Source organism: Stegostoma tigrinum, chromosome 11 (genome assembly GCF_030684315.1).
Source record: "Stegostoma tigrinum isolate sSteTig4 chromosome 11, sSteTig4.hap1, whole genome shotgun sequence".
NCBI classification, from domain to species: Eukaryota; Metazoa; Chordata; class Chondrichthyes; order Orectolobiformes; family Stegostomatidae; genus Stegostoma; species Stegostoma tigrinum.
The window spans coordinates 13,480,230-13,494,878 of NC_081364.1; the positions used below are offsets into that span (position 1 = coordinate 13,480,230).

General features: G+C 44.7%; 1 long non-coding RNA gene across 1 annotated transcript in view; it reads right to left on the reverse strand.

The window, feature by feature from the left end:
- The window catches only part of LOC125460440 (uncharacterized), a 209,527-nt gene that overhangs the window by 102,620 nt on the left and 92,258 nt on the right, over positions 1 to 14,649 (reverse strand). The gene's annotated exons all lie outside the window — the stretch shown is intronic.

Genomic DNA, 14,649 nt, shown 5'->3' on the forward strand with positions numbered 1-14,649 from the left:
TCCACACCTCTATCAGTAACCTCTGGACACAGTACCACTGCCATTATCCCAGCATTGTCAAAAATAATAACAGAACAGGATGGCCTTTGTTGTCACAAATACTCAATGAGCAAAGTGAAATGTTCATACGTCGCTAATTACAGTGCGGACTTAGATGCAAAAGTATCTAGACACAGCCTCTTTAGTTACAAAATTTGTTTTGGACATAAAGTAATCTTGCTTGGATGGCACATACATGGTCCTGATATAATAGAAGCATTGCAGTAACTCAGACTTGGCATTTGGCTATGTTTGAGTGGCCAAGGATGGGCTTAGGGCAAGTTGGCAAGAGCTGTACATTGTTCAACTCACCCTAAAAGTGCTTGAAGTACAAATTGAGTGCCAATTGTTTGAGACTGCAAAGGGGAGAAGAAGAGGGAAGTGAAAGTACTTAATTAGCTCAGCACTAAAATTCAGAGCACGTTTCAAACTAGAGTCACATGGCGTAGAACAGACCCTTTGGTCCAACTGATCCATGCTGACCAGGTTTCCAAAACGAAATTAGTCCCATTTGCCTGCATTTGGTCCATATCCCTCTAAACCTTTCCTATTCATGTGCCCAGCTAGGCGCCCTTTAAATGTTGTAATTGTACCAGCCTCCAACATTTTCTCTGACAACTTGTTTGATACATGCACCACCCTCTGTATGAAGAAGTTTCCCCTTGGGTCCCTTTTAAATCTTTCGCCTCTCACCTTAAACCTATGCCCCCTGGTTTGGACTCCCCTCTTCTGGGAAAAAGACCTTTGCTATTCACATTATCTGTGCCTGTCATGATTTTATAAACCTCTATAATCTCACCGTTCAGCCTGCTGTGCCCCCTGGGAAAAAAAACAGAAGCCTATTTGGCCTCTCCCTATAGCTCAAACTCTCCAGTCCCAGTAACATCCTATTAAATATTTTCTGTATCCTCTTTAATTTAATAACATCCTTCCTAAACTTACCAGAGAAGGCCTACTGGGACTTGAAGGATAAGGAAGAACATGCATGTCGCAATTCTCCAGTTTTAATGAATACCAGTAAAACATAGCAGCATAAAGTCTCTGCTGCCCGAGGCATGGTTGCAAAACACTCTACCATTCAATCATTGGTTCTGCACCAACGCGGCCACTTAACACTAGAGATGTCAACTTGAAGGCTCTTGAGTTTGTTTCGCCAAGGTATCCCTTCAGGGAAAAGAGGCCAGTTCCTCGGAGTGTCTGCTGAGATCATATTTCAGCACTCATGATTGGAATAAACTGAAGGGTCTCTTGTTTGCATGACAGTGTGTAACAATTTATTTCCATTGGCCAGAACAAGTGTTTAGGTCCTGGCTATCGATCAGTTTTGAGGGAAATGCTGGCATTCTTGTCCTTTTAAACTCAGTAATCATGTATCTATTCCAAAAGCACTCAGGTGGGACTGTGGATATACTGTGAGGCTAACGGGATTGGCTGGGAGTCATGAGGAAAGGGATAATTAGTGGCCACTCATTACTCTAGCAATAATAATGGAGCAAATTCTGTCAGTACTTCACGCAGGCAATTGAAGTCTTAAAGCTCCAAAAGAGTGAAATCTGAATAAAAATGCCAGGGGATCATTACAAAAGCAGTAAATATGATTTCCTCTAATGTGGGATAAGAAGAAACAGGTCATGTGCAATAAAGAGGCATGCAATTGTTGAACCATTATTAAGCATGTCTGCCTGGACATATTTCTACATTAGCATGGATTTTAAGGTGAATATTTTTGGAATTAATTTTAGTTAAGGCACTAAAAGAAGAAGAAATGGTGATCAGAGATAATGGGAACTGCGGATGCTGGAGAATCCGAGATAACAAAGTGTGGAGCTGGATGAACACAGCAGGCCCAGCAGCACCTTAGGAGCACAAAAGCTGATGTTTCCGGCCTAGGCCCTTTATGTCTTTGATCCTTCTTCACATTCTGGCGTGCACAATGTTGCAACCTCTCTAGTACAACCATTACCTTAGTACATGCAAATAAGTGTGGCCTTCCTGAGCGACAGGTTAAGCTGAAAATAGTGAGTATATCCCTGAGGTTTGTGCAGAACTCCTTTACTGAAGAATTGGATGGGTGTAGAGGCAATGACTAGTTCCATAAGACTTCTAAATAAGTTATCTTTGGTGAAATAACATCCCACATGTTTGCATTAACATTTTGCTTGGAATTGGTTGATTGTTTTATCTGGCAGTTGCCTATGCAACATGAACTCAAGCCTGCATATCCTAAAACTAAACAAATGCTGGCATGCATGCATCCTTTGCCAAAATACCAGAGAATTTTATTCTTCTTAATCCTTCATAACCCAAAGTGAGGACAAGTTGGACTAAATCTTGTTCCTTGTCAATTATTTGCTGCATAATGAAATAATAATTGATTCTTTCTTTGAATAACTGAAATTCTGACAGAACTTCAATAGTGTGTCAATTCATGCTCAGATGATTGTTTTCCATCTATATTTTATTTCTTTATTCTCTCTAAAAATTGTAAGCAAGAATCTATATTACAGTGAAGCTTTTTACTGTTTTTGTTGGCGTCTCTCTAATTTTCTGTAATTGCAGCTTTAGTAGCTCTTCTATTTTATTTACACTGCAGTTTTAAAAGAAGCAGCTGGCTAATCTTTCTTTTCTTGGTGTATCTTTGGAAGTTGCAGACTTGTAGTAACAGGTTTTTGTCTGTAGCTGGAGATTTTACCAAAATACAGCGACAATGTTATATGGGGTTTCTTTTTTATTTCCCGACTGGCAAAATTGACTGATGTCTGGACATGAGTAAAATGTTTTTACAATTTTTTTCAGTGTTTTAAGCTGCATTTCATTTCAGGAGTTCTTGGGAGCTATCTATACAGGATCATTTAAAACTCCCTTTGTTTGCAATGGGTCAGCAGCCTCATGTTTCTTTTAAAGGGATGGAAGCAGAGCACTCACAGTGCTTCAGTGTGTTTTTTTGCCTGTAGTTTTGGTTATTACACTTTACTGTTGACTGTAGTTGTAGCTTCAGCTCTGAGGTCAGGCAATGTGATGCATGGCTGTTTGAAAAATGACTGTTCACAACTGTCATGTCTTTGTTACCTTTTCATCCGTTAATATCTACTTCCTGTCATTAATGAGCTGTCATAACTAACTTATTATGTCCAGTTACTGCCTCCATGATGTGATCACTTGCTGCAAGCATAATTTGCTTTGTGTTTTACCATATCTTAGCCCCACTGCTATATTCCACAAAACTTTGGTTCTTCTTGAGTCACATATCTTGAAGTTCATTTACAACAGTAATCATTTACAAATGCCACAATATCACTGGCTGAGCCATAGACTCTGATATCTATGCTTAATGATTGTACTGTACATTTTACATGCTTAACTGACTGACTACTTTGACTCCATTATATCGATGAAGGTGAGGTGAGGACCTTTATACAGGAATGTCACATGACATGACACCCTATGTAACTGTTTGAAAGATACAAGCCCGTCAAGTCTAGAACCTATGCCATAACATACTGATCTGAGACAGACAGCAACAACAAAATGATTGTCACATGTATATTTTCTTTGTTTTATGACTGGTCACAGCCTATAATTCTGGTCCTCTCTTGTCTTATTTTATTTGATAATACAGGGCAAGCAATTGTGACCAACTTTTTTTCTTAAATTACCAGCCTGAAGCCCAAACACTATAATTTACAAGGTAACCTTGACGTACGTGGTCGCTTTTCACTCTGGAGTGAGGCAGGAGCCTTATAATTCAATATACATCAGCGTTACATCCCAGAAATAAGAATCCAGTTACAGTTTAGTAGAATGTAACACAGCACTCACAAAAAAGCTAGGTCTGCCCTGGACATAAAGAAGGAAACAGGATGCAAACTATCACTGGAGGGAAGGCTTCAAGCCATCAACAATATGAACATCTGTGCTACTGACTGCTCTTAAATAATTCTCCAGGCCAACTACTCACTCAGTTCATCCCATTGTTTAGGTCTTACCTTTTAGGTCTGTATCTGTGGCTAACCTGACAAATTTCCTGAAATTTGAGATGTCACACTATGACAGTTTGATGCTACTTTTGGTTTGCTATAACATTTTAGCTCTTGTAACACATACCACAAATAGTTGGCTCCATTGTTAGCCAGACATCAAAGGATTAATCAGAACACTGACTATTTGGATGGCGAAGATTTTATCAGTGTGTCCAGGAAGGATTTCTGACTCAATGTGTAGATAGGCCGACTAGAGGGGAGGCCATATTGGATTTAGTGCCTGGCAACAAACTAAGCCAGGTGTCAAATCTCTCGATGGGAGAGCATTTCGTTAGTGCTCATAACTCTTTGACCTTATTATAGTCATGGAGAGGGATAAGAGCAGATGGTATGGAAAAGTGTTTAATTGGGGGAGGAGGAATTATCATGCTGTCAGGCAAGACTGTGGAGCATAAACTGGAAACAGATGTTCTCAGGGAAATGCACGATAGAAATGTGGAGGTTGTTTCGGGAGCACTTGCTACTAGTTCTGGTTAGGTCTGTCCCACTGAGGCAAGGAAGGGATGGTAAGGTGAAGAAACGTTTGATGGCAAGACATGTGGAACATCTAGTCAGGAGGAAGAAGGAAGCTTACTTAAGGTTGAGGAAGCAAGGATCGACAGGGCTCTAGAGGGCTACAAGGTATCCAAGGAGGAACTGAAGAATGGATTTAGGAGAGCTAGAAGTGGGCATGAGAAAGCTTTGGCAGGTAGGATTTAGGAAAACCCCAAGGCATTCTATACATATCTCAGGAACAAGAGAATAGCCAGAGTGAGGGTAGGGCCAATCAGAGATAGCAGAGGGAACTTTTACGTGGAGTCGGAGGAGGTAGGGGAGGTATTTAATGAATACTTTGCTTCAGTATTCACCAGTGAGAGGGGCCTTGACATTTGTGAGGACAGCATGAAACAGGCTGATATGCTCAAACAGGTTGATGTTTGGGAGAAGGATGTGCTAGAAATTTTGAAAAATGTAAGAATAGATAAGTCCCCTGGGCCACATGGGATACACCCAAGGTTCCTACAGGAAGCAAGGGAAGAGATTTCTGCCCCTTTGGCAATGATCTTTTTGCCCTTACTGTTCACTGAGACAGTGCCAGATGATTGGAGGGTGGTAAATGTTATTTCATTGTTCAAAAAAAGGAATAGGGATAACCCTGGGAATTATAGACCAGTCAGGCTTACTTCTGTGGTGGGCAAATTATTGGAGAGGATTCTGAAAGATAGTATTTATGATTATTTGGCAAAGCACAGTTTGATTAGAAATAGTCAGCATGGCTTTGTGAGGGGTAGTTCATGCCTCACAAACATCATTGTATTCTTTGAGGATGTGACAAAACACAACGATGAAGGTAGAGCAGTGGGTGTGGTGTATATGGATTTTAGCAAGGCATTCGATAGGATTCCCCATGGTAGGCTCATTCAGAAAGTAAGGAGGCATGGGATCCAGGGAAATTCTGGACACAGAAATGGCCGTCTGATAGAACACAGAGGGTGGTAGTAGATGGAAAGTATTCAGCCTGGAGCTCGGTGACCAGTGGTCTTCCGCAGGGATCAGTTCTGGGACCTCTGCTCTTTGTGATCTTTATAAATGACTTGGATAAGGAAGTGGAAGGGTGGGTTAGTAAGTTTGCTGATGATGGGAAAGGTTGGTGGAGTTGTGGATAGTGTGGAGGGCTGTCGTAGGTTGTAATGGGACATTGACAGGATGCAGAACTAGGCAAAGAAGTGGCAGATGGAATTCAACCTGGAAAAGTGTGAAGTGATTCATTTTGGAAGATTGAATTTGAATGCATAATACAGGATAATGGCAGTATTGTTTGCAGTGTGGAGGAACAGAGGGATCTTGGGGTCCACGTCCATAGATCCCTCAAAGTTGCTACCCAAGTTGAGAGGACTGTTAAGAAAGCATCGGGAGTGTTGATTTTCATTGGCAGGGGAATTGAATTTAACAGCTGCGAGCTTATGCTGCAGCTCTATAAAACCTTGGTTAGACCACACTTGGGATATTATGATCAGTTCTGGTTGCCTCATTATGGGAAGGATGTGGAAGCTTTAGAGAGGGTGCAGAGGAGATTTACCAGGACTGGAGGGCAGGTCTTATGAGGAAAGGTTGAGGGAGCTAGGGCTTTTTTCATTGGAGCGAAGAAGAATGAGAGGTGACTTGAAAGAGGTGCACAAGATGATGAGAGGCATAGATGGAGTGGATAGCCAAAAACATTTTCCCAGGGTGGAAATGACTATTACGAGGGGGCATAATTTTAAGGTGATTGGAGGAAGGTATAGGGGAAATGTCAGAGGTAGGTTCTTCACACAGAGAGTGGTGGGCGTGTGGAATGTGTTGCTCGTGGTGGTAGTAAAGTCAGATACATCAAGGACATTCAAGCAACTCTTCGATAGGGACATGGAGGATAGTAAAATGTAGGGTACGCAGGGTAGATTGATCTTAGAGTAGGATAATTGGTCGGCACAACATCGTGGGTTGGAAGGTCTGTACTGTGCTGTACTGTTCTATGTTCTATGTTATATGTTATATTTGCAAGGCTGCAATATCAGAGACTTAAAGATTTAGTCAGGGTTCTATACTTACTTATGATACATGTTACACACATACTGCTGACTGACCATGCGGTATCCATTACACTGAGACAGTGACTAATGACATGAATTGGCATGTCAATATCCATATCACTAATCTGGATATCATGTGTGAAGACAGTCACTTTTGATTCCACTCTATCACTTGTCAAAGCATGTACTTTTCTGTCACTGACCAGTTCACCTGAGGAGTCAACAGAAAATTCCCAAATTTTTCTAAGCTGTAAATAACAAGTCACATTCGTTAAAAAGCCTTAACATGAGTTATAAAATATTTATTGCTTAAAATTAGCATTATTTGTAATAATTCTTGGGAAACTTTCAGTTCCTGCATTGCTATAAAATATTGCTGAGAAACGGGTGCCAAATATTTCCTTCTTATAGTTATCAGAACAATTGAAAGAATGCCAAATTTCAAACAGTCACAACAATTTACACATAACGTATATTGGTATAAATTACTGTGATCATTTCTAATTTGGCATCTTGCTTTTGTCGTGAGAAGTGTAAGGTGGAAAGCTATGGCAACAAGTCTCTCTTTTCAGCAATATTCACATTCTGCGCTACTCCGTTATAAAATGCCAGCACAAAGATACCTTTCAATCTTAAATACAATCCAACATAATTTTCCTTCCAGACACACAAAACATTTTGTGCAATTTACCTTTTTGAAGCATTTCTGTTGGTTTCCTTGAGTTCATACCGTCCACAAATAATGTACTTGCTGCAGTTGTGACCAATTGGGTTTTATAGTTAGTTTCATGTCAGAGGAATATTGGTGAAGGCATTATGACAGCATTATCAGACTTGATTATCAGCATGATGCTGAAAGATGCCAGGAAGGGAGGTTTTGGCCAGAAAATGCTAAGTTTTCCTTTACAATAATTAGTAGGCAGTCTTAATTCCAAAGATGAAATTAGCATCCCTTGTCACCTCCATTCTAATACACATAGACCAAGTCAGTTACATGGACAAGTATTGCGCATTTCAAAACTGCTTTGATGTTTCCAGTGCACACTATCCAACACTCCTAGATAACAAAATAACAAACACCTAACTTCCATAAATGGTTACAAGCGATTAATCTAATTAAAGAAGTCATTGTAAATGTGAGATTGGTTGGCAATCATAAGTAATCACACTGTGGCATATCATTTATTAAACTTCAAAGGTTTAAGACCACAAAATCCAGCTCCAAAGAGCCACTGGTTTTGCCTGAAAAACAGTGCATTCTGCCTCTATTAGCTTCCAGAATGACCTGCAATAAACTTGTCCTCGATCAGGAACAGCGGCACTGAAGGTGCCCGATAGAACAGAATAGTAAGTAATTAATTGTCATGTGAATATTTACAAAAAAGTGAGAAGTTTTAAAAGTCACCATACTACTTTAACAATAGAAGGCATAGATGAGATGACCGAAACGTAAAAGTACATCAAAGTTCAATTCATGGGTCCTAGGTTCGAGGCGCGCTGGAAAGCAGGGCTAAAACCGTTATGCAGGGCCTGGCCAAAACCAACCTTGCCACACAGGGCCAAGACCACAGTGCCACACAGGGCCAAGGCCACACTGCCACCGTGATAACAGCCTCACACCAGGACCAGACCCTCACACTGTGACTAGGCCATCAGACCAGGAATAGGCCATTAGACCGGGACTGGGCCTTCATACCAGAGCTAGACCATCACACCGGGACTGGACCCTCACACCGGGAATAGGCCCTCGCACCGGTACTAGACCATCACACTAGGATGAGACCAACAGAAAGGGACTAGACCATAAGACCGGGACTAGAACATCACACCGGGACTAGACCCTCACTCTGGGACTAGACCCTCACACTGGGACTAGGCCATCAGTCTAGGACTAGGCCCTCACAAAGGTACTAGACCATCACACTAGGACGAGACCAACAGAAAGGGACTAGACCATAAGACTGGGACTAGAACATCACACCGGGACTAGACCCTCACACTGGGACTAGGCCATCAGTCTAAGACTATGCCCTCACAAAGGTACTAGACCATCACACTAGGATGAGACCAACAGAAAGGGACTAGACTATAAGACTGGAATTAGAACATTACACTGGGACCAGACCCTCACACTAGGATTAGATCATCACTACAGGTCGAGACCCTTACAGTGGGACTGGACTATCACACCGGGGCAAGACCATCAGAGTGTGATTAGACCCTTACACCAGGACTAGACCATATCACCAGGACTAGACCTTCATACTGAAACTAGACCATCAGACCTGAAATAGATCCTCACACCAGGACTAGACCCACATACCAGGACTAGACCCTCACACCGCGAGTACACACTCACAACAGGATTAGACCATGAGAGCGAGACTAGACCATCACACCAGAAATACACAATTACACAGGGACTATACCGTCACACCGGGACTAGAACATCACACCGGGACTAGAACATCACACAGGGACTAGAACATCACACAGGGACTATACCGTCACACCGGGACTAGAACATCACACCGGGACTAGAACATCACACCGGGACTAGAACATCACACAGGGACTAGAACATCACACAGGGACTAGAACATCACACAGGGACTAGAACATCACACAGGGACTAGATCCTCACTCCGGGAGTAGACCTCAAGCCGGGTCTAGACCGTTACAAAGGTACGAGATCATGGCACTGGGACAAGACCATCACACCAGTTCGAGGCCCTCACACCGGGACAAGGCCCTCACACCGGGAAATGACTCTCAAAAATGGACTAGACCAAAACAATGGGACAAGACCATCACACCGAGACTAGCCCTCGCACCGGGACAAGAACTTCACACTGGGACGAGACCCTCACACCGGGACTAGGCCATCACACCAGAACTAGACCATCAGACCTGGGATAGATCCTCACGCTGGGACGGGACCATCAGAGCGAGGGTTTGTTACCCATGCCACGTGCTCGCGAGGTGAGGCATAAGAAGAGAGAGGAGTTGAACATGTGGCTACAGGGATGATGTGGGAGGGGTGGATTCAGATACCTGGATAATCGGGACTCATTCTGGGGTAGGTGGGACCTCTACAAACAGGATGGTCTACACCTGAACCAGAGGGGTACCAATATCCTGGGGGGGGGGTGGAAATTTGCTAATGCTCTTCAGGAGGGTTTAAACTAATTCAGCAAGGGGATGGGAACCAGGTTTGTAGCTCCAGTGAACAGGAGGTTGAGAGTAGTGAGGTCACGAATAAGGTTTCAAGGTCGTAGGAGTGTACCGGCAGGCAGGGAGTTGGTTTGAAGTGCGTCTACTTCAACGCCAGGAGCATCGGAATAAGGTGGGTGAACTTGCAGCATGGGTTGGTACCTGGGACTTCAATGTTGTGGCCATTTCGGAGACATAGACAGAGCAGGGACAGGAATGGTTGTTGCAGGTTCCAGTATTAAGATGTTTCGGTAAGACCAGGGAAGGTGGTAAAAGAGGGGGAGGTGTGGCATTGTTAGACAAGGACAGTATTACAATGGCAGAAAGGATGTTTGATGATGACTGGTCTATTGAGGTAGTTTGGGCTGAGGTTAGAAACAGGAAAGGAGAGGTCACCCTTTTGGGAATTTTCTATAGGCCTCCGGAAAGTTCCTGAGATGTAGAGGAAAGGATTGCAAAGATGATTCTGGATAGGAGCGAAAGTAACAGTTTAGTTGTTATGTGGTCTTTAACTTTCCAAATATTGACTGGAAATGCTATGGTTTGAGTAATTTACATGGGTCAGTTTTTGTCTAATGTGTGCAGGAGGGTTTCCTGATACAGCATGTAGATAGCCCAACTAGAGGCGAAGCCACATTAGATTTGGTACTGGGTAATGAACCAGGCCAGGTGTTAGAATTGGAGGCAGGTGAGCACTTTGGTGATAGTCACCACAATTTGGTTACGTTTACATTAGTGTTGGAAAGGGATAGGTGTATACCGCAGGGAGGAAGGCAATTATGAGGTGGTTAGGCAAGATTTAGGATGCACTGGATGGGGAAGAAAACTGCAGGGGCTGGGCACAATTGAAATGGGGAGCTTATTCAAGGAACAGCCACTGCGTGTCCTTGATAAGTATGTACCTGTCAGGCAGGGAGGAAGTGGTCGAGCGAGGGAACTGTGGTTTACTAAAGAAGTTAAATCTCTTGTAAAGGGGAAGAAATAGGTTTATGTAAGATGAGATGTGAAGGCTCATTTAGGGCGCTTGAGAGTTACAAGTTAGCCACGAAGGACCTAAAGAGAGATCTAAGAAGAGCCAGGAGGGGACATGAAAAGTCTTTGGCAGGTGGGATCAAGGAAAACCCTAAAGCTTTCTATCTGTATGTCAGGAATAAAAGAATGACTAGAGTAAGATGAGGGCCAGTCAAGGACAGCAGTGGGAAGTTGTGCGTGGAGTCCAAAGAGATAGGAGAGGCGCTAAATGAATATCTTTCATCAGTATTCACACAGGAAAAAGACAATGTTGTCGAGGAGCATACTGTGACACAGGCTATTAGACTAGACATGATTGAAGCCCATAAGGAGGAGGTGTTAGCTATTCTGGAAAGTGTGAAAATAGAGAAGTCTCCTAGGCCGGGTGGGATTTATCCTAGGATTCGCTGGGAAGCTAGGGATGAGATTGCCGAGCCTTTGGCTTTGATCTTTATGTTGTCTTTGTCTACAGGAGTAGTGCAGGAAGACTGGAGGGTAGCAAATGTTGTTCCCTTGATCAGGAAGGGGAATAGGGACCACCCTGGCAATTGTAGACAAGTGAACCTTACTTCGGTTGTGGGTAAAGGTGGAAAGGATTACAAAAGATAGGATTTATAATCATCTAGAAAGGAATAATTAGATTAGGGATAGGCAACATGGTTTTGCGAAGGGTAGGTTGTGCCTCACAAACATTATTGAGTTCTTTGAGAAGGTTACCAAACAGGTGGATGAGAGTAAAGTGGTTGATGTGGTATATATGGATTTCAATAGAGTGTTTGATATGTTCCCCACGGTAGGCAATTACAGAAAATACAGAGGCATGGGATTGAGGGTGATTTAGCGGTTTGGATCAGAAATTGGCTAGATGTAAGAAGACAGCGGGTGGTGGTTGATGGGAAATGTTCATACTGGAGTTCAGTTATTAGTGGTGTACCGCAAGAATCTGCTTTGGGTCCACTGCTGTTTGTCATTTTAGTACATGACCTGGATGAGGGTGTAGAGGGACGGGCTAGTAAATTTGCAAATAACACTAAAGTCGGTGGAGTTGTGGATAGTGCAGAGGGATGTTGCAGGTTACAGAGGGACATAGATAAGCTGCAGGGCTGGGCTGAGAGGTGGCAAATGGAGTTTAATGCGGAAAAGTGTGAGGTGATTCACTTTGGAAGGAGTAACAGGAATACAGAGTTCTGGGCTAATGGTAAGATTCTTGGTAGTGCGGATGATCAGAGAGCGATTTTGGTGTCCATGTGCATAGATCCCTGAAAATTGCCACCCAGGTTTATAGGGTTGTTAAGGAGGTGTACAGAGCGTTAGGTTTTATTGGTAGAGGGATTGAGTTTCGGAGCCATGAGGTCATGTTGCAGTTGTACAAAACTCTGGTGCAGCCATACTTGGAATATTGCGTGCAGTTCTGGTCGCTTCATTGTAGGGAGGATGTGGAAGCATTGGAAAGGGAGCAGAGGAGATTTACCAGGATGTTGCCTGGTATGGAAGGAAGGTCTTATAGGAAAGGCTGAAGGACTTGAGGCTGTTTTCATTAGAGAGAAGAAGGTTAAGAGGCGGCTTAATAGAGACATACAAGATGATCAGAGGACTAGATAGGGTGGACAGTGAGAGCCTTTTTCCTCACATGGTGATGTCTAACACGAGGGGACATAGCTTTAAACTGAGGGGTGATAGATATAGGACAGATGTCAGAGGTAGGTTCTTTAATCAGGGAGTAATAAGGGCATGGAAGGCACTACCTGCAACAGTAGTAGACTTGTTAACTGTAAGGGCATTTAAATGGTAATTGGAGAAACATATGGATAATAATGCAATAGTGTAGGTTAGACGGGCTTCAGATTGGTTTCACAGGTCAGTGCAACATCGAGGGCCAAAGGGCCTGTACTGCTCTGTAAAGTTCTATGTTCTATAACACCGGAACTAGATCATCACACCGGGACTAGACACCCACACCGGGACTAGACCACTATCCTGGGACTAGACCCTCAAGCTGGGACTAGACCCTCACAACGGGATTAGACCATGACACCGGGACTAAGCCATCACACTGAGGCAAGGCCCTCACACCAGAACTAGAGCATCTAACCGTCACCAGAGCCTTATACCGGGATTAGAACCTCACACCGCGACGAGGCCGTCAGACCAGGAATAGATCATCAGACTGGGACTGGACCCCTCACACCAGGGCTCCACCATCACATTGGGACTAGACCCTCACACTGGGACAAGACCACAACACTGACACTAGACCCTCACATTGGGACTCGACTCGCACACCAGTACTAGGCCATCACACCAGGACTAGACCAACACACCGGGATTACCCCCTCACACCAGGACTAGACCACAACACCGAGACTCTACCCACACACTGGGAGGAGGCCGGCACACGGAACTAAACCCTCACACTGGGACTAGACCTTCATACGGAACTAGACCATCACACCGTGACAAGAGCCTCAAACCGGGACTTGACCCTCACACCGCGACTAGACTATCAGACAAGGAATAGACTTTTAGACCGGTGCCAGATCCTCACACTGGGGCTAGACCTTCACACCAGGAGTACACCCTCACACCGCGTCTAGACCATCAGACGGGGACAAGGCCCTCACGCCTGGACTGGGCCCTAACACCGAGACTCGACTATCAAACCGGGACTAAACCCTCACACTAGGACTAGACCATTACACCAGGACTAGACTCTCAACCGGGACTAGACCCTCACGCCGGGGCTAGACATTCACACCAGGACTAGATCCTCACACTGGGACTAGACATTCACACCAGGACTAGAACATCACACCAGGACTAGACATTCACACCAGGACTAGACCATCACACCAGGACTAGACCATCACACCGGGACTAGACCCTCACGCCGGGGCTAGACATTCACACTGGGACTAGACCCTCACACCAGGACTAGACATTCACACCAGGACTAGACCATCACACCGGGACTAGACCCTCACACTGGGACTAGACCCTCACACCGGGACTAGGCCATCACACCGGGACTAGACCATCACACTGGGACTAGACCCTCACACCGGGACTAGACCCACACACTGGGACTGGACCCTCACACCGGGACGAGACCCTCACACCAGGACTAGACATTCACACTGGGACTAGACCATCACACCGGGATTAGGCCATCACACCGGGACTAGACGTTCAAACCGGGACGAGACATTCACACCGGGATCAGACATTCACACCGGGACTAGAACATCACACCGGGACTAGGCATTCACACTGGGGCTAGACCATCACACCGGGACTAGACCCTCACACTGGGACTAGACCATTACACCGGGACTAGACCCTCACACCGGAACTAGACATTCACACAGGGACTAGGCATTCACACTGGGGCTAGACCATCACACCGGGACTAGACCCTCACACTGGGACTAGACCATTACACCGGGACTAGACCCTCACACCGGGACTAGACATTCACACAGGGACTAGGCCATCACACTGGGACGAGACTTTCACACTGGGACTAGACCCTCACACCGGGACTAGACCCTCACACCGGGACTAGACCCTCACACTGGGACTAGACCCTCACACCGGGACTAGACCCTCACACCGGGACTAGACCCTCACACTGGGACTAGACCCTCACACCGGGACTAGACCCTCACACCGGGACTAGACCCTCACACTGGGACTAGACCCTCACACCGGGACTAGACATTCACACAGGGACTAGGCCATCACACTGGGACTAGACCCTCACACCGGGACTAGACCCTCACACCGGGACTAGGCCATCA